The sequence below is a fragment of the Oncorhynchus nerka genome, linkage group LG10, assembly GCF_034236695.1.
Source record: "Oncorhynchus nerka isolate Pitt River linkage group LG10, Oner_Uvic_2.0, whole genome shotgun sequence".
In the NCBI taxonomy this organism is placed as follows: Eukaryota; Metazoa; Chordata; class Actinopteri; order Salmoniformes; family Salmonidae; genus Oncorhynchus; species Oncorhynchus nerka.
In genome coordinates, this window is record NC_088405.1 from 31,310,302 (window position 1) to 31,321,476 (window position 11,175).

An 11,175-nucleotide genomic window follows, 5' to 3' on the forward strand; every position below is an offset into this window, starting at 1 on the left:
CGGTTTTTGAGGTTTTCCAAATTCTACCGCTGTTTCATCAGGAACTTTAGCACCTCTCAAGGGTGGTCCCCATAGGTTGGTGTGGAGTCCAGCAGCTGATGAGGCCTTCCGCCTACTGAAAGGACGTTTCACCTCCGCCCCATTGCTCAAACACTCAGATCCCATGATACACTTTGGTGGTAGACTCTTCAGAGGTGGGCGTGGAGGCAGTTCTGTCACAAGGTAATCCACAAATTGTATACGTGTGTGTATTACTTTAAGAAACTGTCCCCTGCAGAGGAATTACTACATCTGCGATCGCAAGCTCCTGGCGGTGAAGTGGGCATTAGAGGAGTGGCGACACTGGCTGGAGGGCACCAAGGATCCATTCGTCATCCTCACCGACCATCGGAACCTGGAGTACATACGGACAGTTTTTCTTTACGAGATTTAACTTCACGCTGACCTATCGCAAAGCCAATGTACCATCTCTACGGTTCGGGAGAGGGTCCTGTCCAGAGTGCACCCATAATCCCTTCCCCCTCGAGTCATAGCTACTGTGGTCTGGGACATAGTTGTGGACATTCGCCAGGCTCAAGAGGGAGCCCGCACCCACTACCTGTCCTCCTGAGCACATCTACATTCCCATGAGGATAAGAGATTGGCTGGTATTTCTCATGCTACTCAATCTATCTCCTAGAAGTATTGGTGGCCTACCTTGGCGCAGGACGTTATTCGCTACGTCAACTCCTGTTCCGTATGTTCCCAAACCAAATCTCCCCGCAACGCTCCAGCAGGGAAACTCCTTCCCCTTCACATGACTCAGCGTCCTTGGTCTCATCTACACATTGACTTTGTCACTGATTTTCCCATCTGACAGTCTCCCCACCACCATTTTGGTGGCTGTGGATACATTTTCCAAATCCTGCTGTTTCATCCCTCTCTGGGCTCCCTACTGCTCTCCAGGTTGCTGAGGTACTGTTCCAGCAGGTTGTCCAGCGTTGTGGCCCTTCGGAGGACATAGTCTCCAACCATGGCCCCCACGTCACGGATCTGGAGCGCCTTTATGGAGAAGCTCGGGGTCACGGTCAGCCTCACTTCCGGGTATAGGCCTCAATCTAACAGGCAGGTGATGAGGATGAACCAGGAGCTGGGGAGTCACTGGCAGGGAGAGTGGGCCCGACTCCTTCCATGGGTGGAGTACGCCCAGAATTCATTACCTCACTTGTACACTGGACTGACTCCCTTCCAGTGTTCTTGGTTTTCAGCTGGCCCTGGCTCCATGGACCCCGGGCCAGACTGAAGCTCCTGCAGTGAATGAGTGGTTCCGGGGCGCAGAAGTGTGGCGTCAGACTCCTGCTCACCGTCAACCGTCAGAAGGATCAGGCAGACCGCTATTGCAGTGAGACACCATGTTCCATCCTGGGGATTGTCTTGCTCTCTACCAGGAACCTCCTACTCCGCCTGCCCTGCAAGAAGCTGATCCCCCGGTTTGTGGGGCCGTTCAAGGTTCTCCGGAGGGTCAACGAGGTGACGTATAGGTTACAGCTTCCCAGTGACTACCGTATCTCACCTTTTCACGGCTCCCTTCTCAGGCCGGTGGTTCCTGGTCCCCTGGCTGATGCTGGCTTACACCCCTCCGCATCCCCCTGGACGTCGGGAGGTCCTGCCTATGCCGTCAGATCCCTACTGGACTCTGGCCGTCGTGGGGATCGGCTCCAGTACCTTGTGGACTGGGAGGGGTACGGCCCAGAGGAGCGGTGTTGGGTTCTTTTGGAGGATATAGTGGCTCCCGACATCTGAGAATTCAATCTTTGCAGCCCAGCCCACTTCTCATCCTCGGGGCCGTCCCTCTGGCCTGTGTCGTCCTGGAGCTGCACGTCAGTGGGGTGGTACTGTCACGTCTCCTCCACTCCGGCATTCGATGTCGCTGGTTTACTAACCACCGGTCCTGGCATCAATCATTATGCGCTTCATCATGAGGCACACCTGGACACCATTACCTCCCCTTTATCTGGCACTCCCTTAGATTCTTTCCTCAGACGGTATTGTTTGTTTCATGTCAAGACACTACTCTTGTTATATCGTTCTTTGTTATATTAAACTTACTAACTGCACCTGCATCTCGACTCCCAGCATTTACGTTACATAGGAATACAGTTGGGCTGCGTGGATAATTAGTTCAACCATTGCAGAGCTTAACAAGGTTAACAATGGATGATGCTTGCAGTAGGTTTATTTGAGGGCTCACAGTATGACACGTCAACTATAACATTGATACCAATTCACATTTATCCACTTACATGATCTATCTACACTGAGTGAACAAAACATTAAGAACACTTGCTCTTTCCATGACAGACTGACCAGGTGAAAGCTATGATCCCTTAATTATGTGACTTAAATCCACTTCAATCAGTGTAGTTGAAGGGGAGGAGACGGGTTAAAGATTTTTTTTTTTAATCCTTGAGACATTGTGTGCCATTCAAAGGGTGAATGGGTGAGACTGTCACGCCCTAATCTGTTTCACCTGTCCTTGATTGTCTCCACCCCCTTCAGGTGTTGCTTTTCTCCCCAGTGTATTTATCCCTGTTTCCGGTCTCTGCCAGTTCATCTTGAATGTTAGTCAAGTCAACCAGTGTGTTTTTCCAGTACTCTTTTTAATATTCTCTTGATATTCTAACCGGTTTTGATCCCTGCCTGACTCTGGACTACTTTCCCTCCTGCCTGCCCTGACCTTGATTCTGCCTGCCCTTTCGTACCTTTTGGACTCTGAATTGCTTTTGACCCTTTTGCCTGTCCCCGACCATTCTCTTGTCTTACAATATTTATTAAGCCAATAGAGTAAGACTCCAACCATCTGCCTCATGCGTCTGCATCTGGGTCTCGCCCTGTGTCATGATAAAGACAAAAGATTTAAGTGCCTTTGCCAGGCTCACATATTGAATAGTTTTTTTCCCCTCAATCTACACACAATACCACAATGAAGGTTTTTCAGCATTTTTGCCCCGAAAAATAACAACTCACATTTTACGTAAGTATTCAGAGCCTTGAGCGTTCTTGGGTATAATGATACAAGCTTGGCACACCTGTATTTAGGGAGTTTCTCCCTTCTCTGCAGATCCTCTCAAGCTCTCAGGCTGGATGGGGAGCTTCGCTGCACAGCTATTTTCAGGTCTCTACAGAGATGTTCGATTGGGTTCAAGTCTGGGCTCTCGCTGGGCCACTCACTCAGAGACTGACTTCATGTTACACAATACATGTATGTTTTGTGTGATAAAGTTCATATTTATATCAAAAATCTGAGTTTACATTGGCGCGTTACATTCACTAGTTCCAAAAACATCTGGTGATATTTCAGAGAGACACATTTTACAGAAATAACGTAAACTCGTACATTGTCTTGGTCTGTACAATTGCACTTATTTTAGCGCCCCAAAAACGTAATACTTCCAGATCTGTAATGTCAATACCATTGTAAAGCACAATTTCTCCCCTTTCCAACAGAATCAATTACATGACCTAAACGCTTCCCGTTTCTGCATAATTCAAGCAGGCAATGAGCCCCGTCGGGTCTTTTTAAAAGTGGCGGGTGGGGAAGCGAAACTAATGCGTGATAGTGAGGAGAGATGTTGTGTGGGAAAATTGCTTTTTTTCACTCGATCTGTCCAACTTATCACCTTATCGCCTCTAAAATGTAAATAAAACACTATAAAGAGTTTATCATGTGTCATTACATACCTATTTGAAGGTTTGTGTTGAATTTGAATCGGGTTTTTAGGGCGGTGCTAAAGGGATCTTAGAAGTAAACAGCGGCTTTGAGAATGATGATCACATGCAATGATGACGCAAAAAATGACTAGGTATCCCCCTTTACCCCCGTCACTGTCTATTTCTTGTTTTTAAAGGATGATAGAAGTGCTACACCTGGTGGAGAGAGATTGGAGGACAGAAATAGTTGCTTTATGCGTGCTGTACGTTACAACATGAGACGTCAAGATGTAACGGAGGGTCAGTTTTTTTCAACTTTTCTCCAATACTATAGAGCGGTTCTCTGCCAGCTGCAACCCGTTCCATAATCAAGACCTCTGCAAATACTCAGTCCTGCCACTTCCACTCTGCCAGATCATAATCTCCGTTCAGTCAGTCATGCTTCTTGCTATTTGTTGTTAATTAAGATCCTGTATCCTGCTGTGCCTGTTTCCTTGCCTGGCGCTGCTTCTCCTCACTGCAGTTTTTCCGCTCTGACTCTGGTTCCTATCTCCTCTTCAGCATCTCACCAACCTGCTACCCTGTTCTGGATTCAACTCGCTCCCTTGGATTCCCCTCCGGACCTGTTTACCCTGTCCCAACCCAGCTCACTCCAACCTCAGACTCCACATCTGGTTTCCTACAACTCATCCAAGCTTCCCTGTATCTGCACTTCATCTCTCCCTGTGTTAATATAAATATCTTGGTTCATTCATCCCTGTTTCCTGGTCTGAGTCTGTTCTTGGGTTCCCCCTGTCCTGCTCCGCTTAACAATTACGTTTCTGAGGGGCGACTGATTAGTAAAAACTTGTGTCTTAGTTTGAGACTGGAACAAATTCCTACAGTAATGTGAAATATATTAAGAAATGTTTTTTAAAATAAAATGCCCCTTAAAGATCATTGTAGAAACACTTTACCTTTAGTTGCTCTAACTGTGTAGTAACGTTGTATTTACACTAGTAACAACATTGTATTAGCATTTTAGTCGGTGCATTTTGATTGCATAATATCAACATTGAATGTGTAATAACATATAATAATATCATCAGTAAAAAGGTATAAGATCAACTCGTAAAATGTTAAATAAATGGTTTCTAGAAATAAGACAAGGAGAAGAGGCCGTTCTAGACTATTCAGAAGCAACCTAGGAATACCCAGTCGTACAGCAACGTGTCTTCTCTCCAGATATATGATCCTAAAGTAGGCTATGAATTGCATATTGGGATAAAGATATGTTAAGTTGTTTGTTATTCCAAATAAATCTACTGAGAACATGACAACTATTTTCAAATACTTTTAAAAATTCATTTGAAAATGCTGTTTTCCTTACAATGTATTTGAAGTAGTTGTAAATACATACCAATACTTTCCAAATGCATTTAAAAAAATATTGCAATATTTTACTACATTTTCAAACAAACCTTATTTGAAAATAATTGAAATACAGCAAATAGTATAAATAGCAAAACAGTGCCATGACAGTGCCATGATTGCTGTATATATGTGATAACTGTTGTATGCTTGCAATGCACAATGATGGAAAAGTACTGCTTTAGTTCTCAGGCTGAGAATTGTGAGAATTGCTGATAGTCGCTCAGAATCAAGGCCGAGATAGTAGAGTGAGAAACCACAGTCTAGACATGTTTTTCTCATCTTAGATCCTTTGTATCTAATCCAATGCAACAATGTTAAGGTATGATTGACGGTAGGTTGTCCTCACACACTAGTATAAAGAGTGTTGTCTCCTGTTTCACCACACAGATCTTTACTCTAGACTACTGACGTACTCTGTATGTGAATCTCTGTCTGCAATTCCATTTTATTACCAAAGAGTTTTATACCAAGGTTCCTGTGTCATCTATCTGGAAGACTGATTGTTGAAGGAAACTTACATCACCCCATGCAAAAGACCACCCAACATTTGGCGAGCTCGCCAGGAGTGAGTGACCACTGCGTCTGGATGATCTTCGTCCCCCTGTGCAGCGCATCAAATTATAAGGTAAGCAGATGCCTGTTAATAAACCAAAAGTCTGAAAAGAGAAAAAGCACTGTGTGGTTGATGACTCATTCCAGTATGTAAGTGGCACCTCACTCATGGGGTTGATAATTACAGGAACAGTCGATACCTACATGTATGTACTCGCCTGTAATATGATGTATATGTGATAAATGACCCAGAATCCCAGGTGTAATAGTTAGAAATTCCTGAGGGTCTAATGGAACCTTGTGTGAGGAACTTGGTTATAGATTAGGATGAACCAAGTCAGTACTGAGGTACTGGGTGACAAGTGATTGAAGGTGTTATACAGTATGTGCATGGTGTCCTTACCTGAGGGAAGACACTGGATTTATGTATGGTGTTCTTACCTGAGGGAAGACACTGGATTTATGTATGGTGTTCTTACCTGAGGGAAGACACTGGTTTTATGTCTGGTGTTCTTACCTGAGGGAAGACACTGGTTTTATGTATGGTGTTCTTACCTGAGGGAAGACACTGGATTTATGTATGGTGTTCTTACCTGAGGGAAGACACTGGATTTATGTATGGTGTTCTTACCTGAGGGAAGACACTGGATTTATGTATGGTGTTCTTACCTGAGGGAAGACACTAGATTTATGTATGGTGTTCTTACCTGAGGGAAGACACTAGATTTATGTATGGTGTTCTTACCTGAGGGAAGACACTGGTTTTATGTATGGTGTTCTTACCTGGGGTCTGCTCTGATGACTCTGCCTACCTGTACACAGTAGCGTGTATATATAGATGCCAATAGAAGCCAGGCTTCCCCAAAGAATTGACAAAAACAAATAATACATCTGTTTCATAGTTTTCCTTCAATGCGCAAGAGGCTGAATGTCTCACACCGGAGACAGCATCCAAGCGAGTGAAACAGCGCCCCTCTGTCTCTGCATGCGCAGACCATCTATCTGATGCTGTCTGGTCAAAATGAGTATGACATTGTTGTCACCCGTAGCATTAAATGCAAGAGAAGCCAGAAAGCATTTGGCCTCCCTTGAGTGAGCGCAACTGTGAATGGTCCTGTCACACCTCAAAAAAAGTGTCAAGGGAAGTCAGTTTAGATTTGGCTTCGCTCCAATCACGTCACATCGAGAGCAATACGTCATTGACAGAAACAACTTGAACTGTTGCATATTGTTGTATTGTTGTCCACTGGTGGCTAGCTAGCTAGCTAAAATTAGCCATGAATGTTGATGAAAGAGGAGGATGGCATTGGCGTATCTCTATAAGTAGGTTGAGTCAAAATGTTTTTTCTTACTTGCAAGAATGCAAGCACACCGACACGGACACACACACACACACACAGAAATCAGAACCATGGAAATATTGCAGCATATTACATTCATTTAGTACATGTAAATAACTTGCAGACTTGCAGGCTTGTTTACGTGCTGCTGTGTGTTTTGTTGCCAACCTTACATTGCTACCTGACAACTTCAGGGTTTTTACTTTTTAATTACCGTTTATATTTTTAGTTTTTTTTCATTCAACTTTTTCACTCCGGACGTTTTATCTGGACGTGGTTCATCAGGACTTCCAACAGCCGAAGCTAAGTAGTAACATTAACATGATGCCTTCTAATTGCAGTCGCTGTACTCATAATATACAGGAGAACGATCGCCTTACGACGAGGATAGCTGTGCTGCAAGCCCAGCTTCAGACGCAATCGTTAGGCTAGGGTAATTTCAGTGTAGGAAAGGATGAAACAGTGTCTGTGCCACCAGTAAGTACAGATAGTAACGTTAGTATAAATCCCCTCGCACGGTCCCCGCAGCCGGACAACTTTCTCATGGCTTCTGGAAGGAAATGCTGTAGGAATGCTCAACCGGTGTCGCCCATTCAGCCGACAGAAACTTTCAACCGGTTCTCCCCATTAAGCAGCGAGTCGGAGTCAGAGGCCGAGCCTTCTCTGGTCTCTACTCCTCCCATTACGGGGTCTGAGACGCTGAAGCTTCCCACCATTAGCTCGGACAAATTGAAAACCCTAGTCATTGGCGACTCCATTACCCGCAGTATTAGACTTAAAACGAATCATCCAGCGATCATACACTGTTTACCAGGGGGCAAGGCTACCGACATTAAGGCTAATCTGAAGATGGTGCTGGCTAAAACTAAAACTGGCGAGTGTAGAGAGTATAGAGATATTGTTATCCACGTCGGCACCAACGATGTTAGGATGAAACAGTCAGAGATCACCAAGCGCAACATAGCTTCTGCGTGTAAATCAGGTAGAAAGATGTGTCGACATCGAGTAATTGTCTCTGGCCCCCTCCCAGTTAGGGGGAGTGATGAGCTCTACAGCAGAGTCTCACAACTCAATCGCTGGTTGAAAACAATTTTCTGCCCCTCCCAAAAGATAGAATAGCTCCACAATAGCTCCACAATAAAACAGGGTGCAGGCCAGGCAACAGGCTGTTAGCCAGCCTGCCAGCTTAGTGGAGTCTGCCACTAGCACAGTCAGTGTAGTAAGCTCAGCTATCCTAATTGAGACTGTGTCTCTGCCTCGACCTAGGTTGGGTAAAACTAAACATGGTGGTGGTTGCTTTAGCAATCTCACTAGAATAAAGACCTCCTCCATTCCTGCCATTATTGAAAGAGACTGTGATACCGAGACTGTGATACCTCACATCTCAAAATAGGGATACTTAATGTTAGATCCCTCACTTCAAAGGCAGTTATAGTCAATGAACTAATCACTGATCATAATCTTGATGTGATTGGCCTGACTGAAACACGGCTTAAGCCTGATGAATTTACTGTGTTAAATGAGGCCTCACCTCCTGGTTACACTAGTGACCATATCCTCCGTGCATCCCGCAAAGGCGGAGGTGTTGCTAATATTTACGATAGCAAATTTCAATTTACAAAAAAAAAAAACCAGACGTTTTCGTCTTTTGAGCTTCTGAAATCTATGCAGCCTACTCAATCACTTTTTATAACTACTGTTTACAGGCCTCCTGGGCCATATACAGCGTTCCTCACTGAGTTCCCTGAATTCCTATTGGACCTTATAGTCATAGCAGATAATATTCACATTTTTTGGTGACTTATATTCATATCATATTCACATGGAAAAGTCCACAGACCCACTGCAAAAGGCTTTCGGAGCCATCATCGACTCAGTGGGTTTTGTCCAACATGTCTCCGGACCTACTCACTGCCACAGTCATACTCTGGACCTAGTTTTGTCCCATGGAATAAATGTTGTGGATCTTAATGTTTTTCCTCATAATCCTGGACTATCAGACCACCATTTTATTACATTTGCAATCGCAACAAATAATCTGCTCAGACCCCAACCAAGGAGTATCAAAAGTCGTGCTATAAATTCCCAGACAACCCAAAGATTCCTTGATGTCCTTCCAGACTCCCTCTGCCTACCCACGGACGTCAGAGGATAAAAATCAGTTAACCACCTAACTGAGGAGCTCAATTTAACCTTGCGCAATACCCTAGATGCAGTTGCACCCCTAAAAACTAAAAACATTTGTCATAAGAAACTAGCTCCCTGGTATACAGAAAATACCCAAGCTCTGAAGCAAGCTTCCAGAAAATTGGAACGGAAATGGTGCCACACCAAACTGGAAGTCTTCCGACTAGCTTGGAAAGACAGTACCGTGCAGTATTGAAGAGCCCTCACTGTTGCTCGATCATCCTATTTTTCCAACTTAATTGAGGAAAAGCCTCCAGTATTTATGTTGCAGTAGTTTATGTGTCGGGGGGCTAGGGTCAGTCTGTTATATCTGGAGTATTTCTCCTGTCTTATCCAGTGTCCTGTGTGAATTTAAGTATGCTCTCTCTAATTCTCTCTTTCGTTCTTTCTCTCTCTCGGAGGACCTGAGCCCTAGGACCATGCCTCAGGACTACCTGGCATGATGACTCCTTGCTATCCCCAGTCCACCTGTCCGTGCTGCTGCTCCAGTTTCAACTGTTCTGCTTGCGGCTATGGAACCCTGACCTGTTTACCCGATGTGCTACCTTGTCCCAGACCTGCTGTTTTCAACTCTCTAGAGACAACAGGTGCGGTAGAGATACTCTTAATGATCGGCTATGAAAAGCCAACTGACATTTACTCCTGAGGTGCTGACTTGTTGCACCCTCGACAACTACTGTGATTATTATTATTTGATCATGCTGGTAATTTATGAACATTTGAACATCTTGGCCATGTTCTGATAATCTCCACCCGGCACAGCCAGAAGAGGACTGGCCACCCCTCATAGCCTGGTTCCTCTCTAGGTTTCTTCCTAGGTTTTGGCCTTTCTAGGGAGATTTTCCTAGCCACCGTGCTTCTACACCTGCATTGCTGGCTGTTTGGGGTTTTAGGCTGGTTTCTGTACAGCACTTTGATATATCAGCAGATGTAAGAAGGGCTATATAAATACATTTGTTTTGATTTGGACAGCCACATCATATTTAGCTCACGTTGATTGGACTGAATTGTTTTTGGTATATTTTAGTTGTCATTGTATTAGACTAAGCATACTGTAGGTGATTTGATGATGTTGAAATGTTGAAGTTGCAATGGTGCTGGAACAGTGGAGGCAGCTCCTGTTTTCTTCGCAACTTGCGTTAACTCTCTGTGATTCTAAATCAATAGTTGTTTAGTAATCCGAAAAGGTCGGAAACATTAACTTGCTTGACCATGCTGTAGGTCTGTTTGTTACATGCAATGTGCTTTGTGGACTTCACCGGACAGAGGTTGCTCTCCGTGTGGTTGAATTTATTCTGCCATTACGTCTTCTTGTCTCGGCCTCTTCTTGTCACTGCATCTCAGTGCTAGAGGCATCACTACAGACCCTGGTTCGATTCCAGGCTATATCACAACCTGCTGTGATTGGGAGTCTCATAGGGCAGCGCACAATTGGCCCAGCGTCGTCCGGGTTTGGCCGGGTTAGGCAGTCAATGTAAATAAGAATTGGATCTTTAACTGTCTTGCCTAGTTAAATAAAGGTTTTTAAAAAATCATACAAATATATCACAGTTGCAAGGCATATGAACTAACAGGTTATAGAGCCAACAACGCGTTTATCACAAAACATAGGTTGTAATATGGCTTTTTTTTCTGGCTTCCCCGGTGATTTTACCCACTCACAGCTAGTGCCTGTGTCAGCTGCATAGTGGCATGGACCTGAGAGAGCCATGTGGCCCTCTTTGACCCATGCCTGCTGTCAGCTGTGAGTCACACACCTGTGCATGCACACATGCACGCACACAAAAACACACACACAGCTTTCTCATGGGCCAGCTGGTTGACTGCCTGTCAGTGAAGTATGTATGTATATTGTAACCATCCTCATGTGGTCTCTCTCTATGGAAGGGCACTATGAGGAGAAACTCTTACCTTCATAATGAAAGAAACCCTCTTCAAACTTGAGATGACATTTTTCAGCAGCATTGGGTCGTGCATTGGCAGTGGTGTAAAG